This window comes from Neofelis nebulosa, chromosome 1 (genome assembly GCF_028018385.1).
Source record: "Neofelis nebulosa isolate mNeoNeb1 chromosome 1, mNeoNeb1.pri, whole genome shotgun sequence".
NCBI lineage: Eukaryota > Metazoa > Chordata > Mammalia > Carnivora > Felidae > Neofelis > Neofelis nebulosa.
The window spans coordinates 191,845,420-191,853,131 of NC_080782.1; positions in this window are offsets into that span (position 1 = coordinate 191,845,420).

Genomic DNA, 7,712 nt, shown 5'->3' on the forward strand with positions numbered 1-7,712 from the left:
CACTGCCCAAGGGTAAATCCCTTCCTGTTGCCACAATCAAAAGATTTTCTTTTCTCATGTAAGCTCTAGAAGATCAAGGTTTGATGTTGCGATTTACATCGGAAATTAACTTATTTATTTGTTCATTTGCTTGGCATCAATCCTCTCCATTGTATAAGAGTCAAAAATGAGAGGGGGCAAAGAAAACAGCAATTTCAATCCTGACACATTTCGACATAGATTTATTATGTCATTTTATATTTTAACCATTCGTACTTTTCTGTGCAATGATGTTATGAACTGTTTCCTGAAAGGTAGTTTACTTCAATATAGATATGTCATTGTATATGTCATTGTCATCTTTATGACAATATAGATATTGTCATTGTAAAATGGTACACTGCTATGGAAAACAGTAGAGCAGTTCCTCAGAAAATTAAAACTGCTGTACTATCCAGCAATCCCATTTCTGGGCGTACGTCCAAGAGAATAGAAAGCAGGTTCTCAGAAAGATATTTGCACACTCACGTTGGAACTGCTACAACAAGAATACCATGGACTGGGTAGCTTATAAACAATAGACATTCACTTCTCACAGTTCTGGAGGCTGCAACATCTAAGATCAAAGCTTGCAGATTCGATGTCTGGTAAGAGCCCGCCCCCTGCTTCATAGACCACCGTCTTCTTGCTGTGTCCTCCCATGATGGAAGGGGCATGGGAACCCTCTAGAGTCTCTTTTATAAGGACACTACTCTCATTCATGAGGGTTCTACCTCCCAAAGGCCCCAACTCCAAACACCATCACCCTGGGGACTCTACTTCAACATACACCTTTTAGAGGCTCACAATCACCCAGTCTATAGCACACATTCAGTCCAACACTATTCACAATAGCCAAGAGGTGGAAGCAACCCAAATGGCCACAGACGGATGAACGGACCCACAAAACGTAGTGCACACACGTACAATGGAATATTACAGAATATTATCCAGCCTTTAAAAGAGAAGAAGTCCTGTCACATTCTGCCATATGGATGAAGCTCGAGGACATTATGCTAAGTGAAATCCGCCGGTCACAAAAAGACAAATATTGAACGGTTCCACCTGTAGGAACTATCTAAAGTGGTCAAATTCATAGAAACAAAGTAGAATGGTAACTACCAGGGCCTACAGGGAGCACAAAACGGGAGTTGTTTTCTAAGGAGACAGAGTTTGAGCTTTGCAAGATGAAAAAAATATGGAGGCCAGCAGTTTGGATTACACAGCAATATGGATATACTTAATACCATTGAACTGTACACAAGGTGGTACATTTTATGTTCTGTGTGTTTCCACCACAAAAAAACCAAAAACAACGTCGATGTTCAAAGGATTAGCCGCTCTCTGGATTCCCTATTGCTGCATCCTGCCCGCTTCGCTGCCTACTACTGGTACACCCCAACCTCCGCAGTGGTCCCTCAAATGCCAGCCTCGCACCACCTGGCTGCCCTTGAGGGAAGTGTGGCTCCTGTGCATCTCCTGTAAGATTACGTGAACGATTTCATTTGGATAATCCGTGGTTGATAAAGCCATGTCAGAATCCAGCAATCCCACCTCTGAGTGTACGTCCAACAGAATTAAAAGCAGTAGCAATAAGTGTTCTTCCTAGAAGGCCTAAAAGAGAAGAGGCACTTTCCTGTGTATGCGTCTCTAAGAGATGTCCCCAGAAACAGCCCCATAAACATTGGGCACAGCTCTGAAAGCCCCTGATGATCCCCCACCTTGGCAAAGAGATGCCACAGCTGAGCTACTTATTTTAGGTGAGGCTGGAAATCAAAGTATTTGTCTACTGTACAGTAGAGAAGCTTTCAAGAATACCACTGTTTCCCTTGACATTTTGGTTCAAGTAGTTCTATCTTCCTACAACTAGGTTTTTCAAATTAGGAAACTTTTCAAAGATGTCAGCAGATTTTGACTAAAAAGATTTCATCAAATCCAAAGTTTAACTATTAGCAGAAATGAAATAAAAATATCTCACTGATAAAATACAATTGTTTAAAAAGTAAAAGAGACCTGACGTGGAAATTCTTTTCTGTGCCTTCTAGCATATTCTATACGGTACTGCCGAGAACTTTTCCTTTCTTTGAAGAAGTAGCAACTCTCCTTGATTCAACAGCAGATTGTTAAATCTCCAAATTTCTCTTTCTCTTCTATTTCTAACCGCCTTTGACGATTTCACATTCTTTGGGACACTCCATCAGGGTATTGAAAGAGCAGCAATAAGGGGCACCTGGGTGGCTTGGTCGGTTAAGCGTCTGACTTCAGCTCAGGTCATGATCTCACACTCCGTGAGTTCGAGCTCCGCGTCAGGCTCTGTGCTGACGGCTCAGAGCCTGGAGCCTGTTTCAGATTCCGTGTCTCCCTCTCTCTCTGCCCCTCCCCTGTTCATGCTCTGTCTCTCTCCATCTCAAAAATAAATAAACATTTAAAAAAAAATGTTAAAGAAAGAGCAGCAATAAGAAAGATAAAAATTAAAGGAAGGAAAAATCAAAGGTAAAAATGAAAGAAAATAAAGAAAGGTAAAAATGAGAGGTAGAAATGACCCATAAACTCATCATAAACCATTTCCCATCTGAAATAGCAACCATGTAGAGGAGTGCTTTACACCTGCTGGACTTGTTCTAATAAAAAGTAATGATAGTGTTTGGTCCATGATTGAATGGGCTGAAAGTAATTTACCTAATCGCCAAGCGTGCACCGACAGACCGAGAGAGCACGGGTTGGGCTGCGTGCTTGCTCAGATTGGAATTTCTAATACATTTTAAAAGTTGTGCCAAAGAGCTCTTGTGAAGGGGCTTAAAGAGTTCATAGACCACGTTACCCTCATTTTTTCTTTTGCCCATGCTGGTATTTAAAACTACATCAAAGAAAGAAATACAAAAATTACTTAAGCCATAAGCAGGAGAGCAAACTCCTTCATAAAACCTTTAATTAAAGTCGACCACAGTGTGAAGTAGCAAACTATGCTTCTTTCCTCAGATAGAACAAAGGAAGTGTGACCTTCCTGTTTCTCATATTTCTTTTTTTAAAAAAAATTTTTTTTCAACATTTTTTATTTATTTTTGGGACAGAGAGAGACAGAGCATGAACGGGGGAGGGGCAGAGAGAGAGGGAGACACAGAATCCGAAACAGGCTCCAGGCTCCGAGCCATCAGCCCAGAGCCTGACGCGGGGCTCGAACTCACGGACTGCGAGATCGTGACCTGGCTGAAGTCGGACGCTTAACTGACTGCGCCACCCAGGCACCCCTCTCATATTTCTTATAAGCAGAAAAGAACTATGTCTTATTTCTAATTACTACAAGTCTATCAAACTCTCATGACTATGCGGGCATGGACTAGAGCTAGGCACGATCGAGTAACCATGAATAAAGTTTCAAATCTTAGTTTCTTTCATTTATAAGTACGCCTCTACTTTATGAATTTTGTTTCAGTTACGGCAGCCGATAATCTGTATAAAACAAATTGACTCAGCAGGAGAATGTCTTGATAAAAATCTTAATACGAATAGTGTCCAAATCCCAACAATTCAAATTTCACTGCTTTCAAAGAATAAATGAATTTTGAAAAAGGCCCATGAAGTATGGGTCCCAGAGGGGTGAACTTGTCAACACTCTTCGGACTGGGCACTTAGGTCCCATCCAGTTAACTGTATACAAAGTATACCTTAATCGGAAAAGAACTTTTAAAGTATCCTTACCCCTAAGGCCCAAGAGCTATAGTCACGTAATCATAAGAGAAAAATCCGAGAAAAGAAAGGTTCCGACTGTTTGCTATTGATTTGTGCAGCCATTTTAATCTTTATTCCCTTACTTCAACCATTATTTGATCATTGGATCTGTTCCTAGGGGAATGTGTGGAGAAGCAACTGAACCAACTCTTTCTGTGTTTTTCACACACCTTGTCCCTCAGCATTCATGATTTAAGGAATGCAAGGTAGATTTCCAAGGGTACATTCATATCAAGGGGATTACATGAAAGTATTCACTTTTTTGTGGCTAAAAGGGCTTTTCTTTGTTCTTTTACCAGGGGAAAAGGTTTGCTTTGGGCAAGCTCCCCATGGCAAACCTCTTTGAGGAATGAATTCTGAAGTGCATTCAACCATGTCTTCATGACCTTCTAGTTAAAGTAATTTAAAAGGGATAGTGGGACGTGGTCCTTCACCACCTTTTTCTGTCTTTGATGGCTGATCTTAGCCAATATGAGATTTTGATATACTTCCTAGGACACTTGAAAAAGCACCTTTATAAAAGCAACTTTGTAAAAGATTCCACATTTACTAAGTACACAACAACGAGGACAAAAACAACAGAAATCTCTTATAAATGCTAAATTCAAAATCAGTTCACACCCAAAAATTTTCAGGACAGGATTCTTAAAATGTGGTACAATTTTTTTGCATATATTTACAAATTAAATTTACACAGTGCTTTACTGGTAAAGTTATAAGTAAAGTTTATCAGTATGGGATTTTAAGTCATAAGGTGAAAAAACCCTGTATCTGTGATAGTATTGCCCAAGGCACAAGTAGAGAAAATAAAAAGAAGGGGGAAAAAAAGTCTAGCACAAGATTTCACCTTGCTGCACTTCGGGTCCCTTTCCAGAGTCAGTTTGCCCATCAGACTGACATTTTTGAAGAAGTAACTTTAGACATCATCTAATCCTTTCCCTCCATGTTACAAAAGGGGAAACTGAGACTCCATTTCTTGTGACTTAAGGTGTTTCATGAGGATCAAATAATAAATCTTTTACATGGCTATCTTTACATTTTCACTCAACTTCAGGTTAAGCTTCAGTTGGATATTACTGAGGTCGAAAACACTGCTTTCTCAAAATAAGAAAAAAATTTGGGGGGACCCTGGGTGACTCAGTCGGTTAAGTGTCGGATTCGATTTCAGCTCTGTTCCTGATTTCACAGTTCATGAGTTCGAGCCCCGTATCAGGTTCTGTGCTGGCAGCGCTGAGCCTGCTTGGGATTCTTTCTTTTCCATCCCTTCCCTGCTCATGCTCTCTCTCTCTCTTTCTCTTTCTCTCAAAATAAATAAATATTTAAAAAATAAAAAAAAAATCTTTAGACTCTATGTAATTAAATTAATCAAAAGCATAGTGTGTGTAACCAGATTATCTTGTTCAAATCCTAGTTCCACAACTAACCAGCTATGTGGATTGAATGAATTTCTGAGGCTATTTCACTTCCCATATTATCATAAAAAACAATATCTATTTCAAAGACTTTCCTGAGGAAATAAATGAGATCCTATGAAATGAGGTGCCCCGTATATAGGTGGTAGGTAACCAATATCATATTTTAAATCCCAGATGTGGAATATGTATGTTTACCTTAAAATTATTTGGTTTTCTTCCTGAAACCTATGACTAGAGTAGTAAAATATAATTAAATAGCTTAAAATGTAATTATCAGATCCATAAAATTATTTCTTACTCTCAATGGTGGCAGGTATTGTGATGGTACAGAAAGAACCTGTCATTCTATCCTGTCCCGGAAAGCATATCGATTAACATGAACTCAGAAGTGACCCATGGAAGTCTCAATTTGATCAAGTGCTCAGTTGTGTTTAACAGTCTTGAAAGAGAAGGGATGGATTGCAGTGAGGCTTAGATTACCAGCATACCTTGACTTACTGCACCGCACTTTATTGCACTTTGCAGATGCTACATTTTTTACAAATTGAAGGTTTGTGCCAATCCCACGTCAAGAAATCCATTGGCACCATTTCTCCAATGGCGTTTGCTCGCTTCCTGTCTCCCTATCACATTTTGGCAATTCAAACTTTTTCATTATCACGACATTTGAATTGCTGCATTCTCAGGATAAAATTTTTTCAGGTGAAGAGTTGCTTCTTATGGACGAGCAAAATAAGAGGTTTCCTGAAGTGGAATCCACTCCTGGTGAAGACGCTGTGAACTTTGTTGAAATGACAACAGGGCATTTAGAATATTCCATAAACTTAGTTGGTAAAGCAGGGTGTGAGAGGACTGACTCCAATTTTGAAAGAAGTTCTACTGTGGATAAAACGCTAACAAACGATGTCACATGCTACTGAGAAATTGTTCTTGAATAGAAGAGTCCATTGATGTGGCAAACTTTATTGCTGTCTTATTTTTAAAAACTTGCTACAGCCACCGCAGCCTTCAGGAACCACCACCCTGATCAGTCAGCAACCATCGACATCTCCAGCAGCAAAAAGATTACTACTCGATGAAAGCCCAGTGATGACTAGCATTTCTAGCAATAAGGTGTTTTTCAATTAAGGTCTGTACTTTTTTTTTTACATATAGAATATAGTCTATCGCACACTTAATAGACTACAGTATAGTGTAAACATAACTTTCATATACACTGGGAAACTAAAAAAATCCATTTGACTCACTTTGTTGGGGGTATTCACTCTAGTGAAGACCAGGTGGAGCAAATGTGAATGAAGGTGATGGTGAATATGGAAGGAAAGGGGCTTCCCCTGCAGGGACAAGGAAGTATAAGAAGTCTCGGGTAAGAAGGGCAAACCCAAAGCAGCGAATATTCACACTCCCAAATGCACCCATATAATTCTTCATTCGCATAACACTCTTTATTTTTACTCAGCTCAGCTATGAAGCAATTAAATGCTGACATTGTTTTTACCCAGACAGGGAGGATAAGTACTACGCCCAAAATAGCCAGGTTTGGAATTAGCACGCACAACCCTAGACCGCATTTCTCATTCCTTTAGCCTGACGCTTGCTTTTCTTATGTTCTTTAGACCATATTTCACACTTAAGATTCACCCTTTTTAAAAAAATGTTTTTAATGTTTATTTGTTTTTGAGAGAGAGAGAGACAGAGCGCGAGCAGGGGAGGGGTGGAGAGGGAGACACAGAATCCGAAGCAGGCTCTGAGCTGTCAGCACAGAGCCTGATGCCAGGCTCGAACTCACAGACCGCAAGAACATGACCTGAGCCAAAGATAAGCCATCCAGGCGCCCCCCAAAAATTCACCCTTTTAAATAGAAATTGACATCCTATTTCCAGTTCCCCAGGAAGCATTGCATAGACAACAAAAATCTACGTTCCTGCCCCAGCTATGCTATCAATTAGCTGTGAAGCCATGAATGAACCACCTAGTCTCTGCGTGAATCTCTACACGGAATGGTTCCTCCTGGGCATGAAACGTTACAGATTGAACAGGGATTTAGTTGGGTGGAGTCCAGCAGAGGAAGAGCCAGTGTGCATTGCACAGCCTATACCTGAGCTGTTTCATACAATCTTCAGCTAAAACTGCCAGCCACCATTATTTCTCTCTACCCCCATAAAAAGGGAGTTCAAGAATAGATGGGCGGAAAGGATTTTATCGCTCTGCCTGATAAAAGAAATCACCTTGAATTTGAATGGCAGCTTTCTGATTATTTATATGTACCCTATAGGTATCAAATCCCCCGACAGTATAACAGTGGGGTAAGACACCCCACCCCGAGGTGGCCTAACAAAACACTTGAGGGCATAGCAGGAAGAAAGAGTAGCCACTGCTAGAAAAAATGAAGGAGGAATGCCAGTCCTCTCCCAGGGCAGCACCAGGGCTTGAGAACAACGAATAGAGAGCTTTTCTGTGTTGGGAGCGATGTGGACTTGAAATCTGAGGGCAAACCAAAACCAGCAAAGAGCACGGCCCCCAAATCCACCAGGTCCTCTACATCACCGC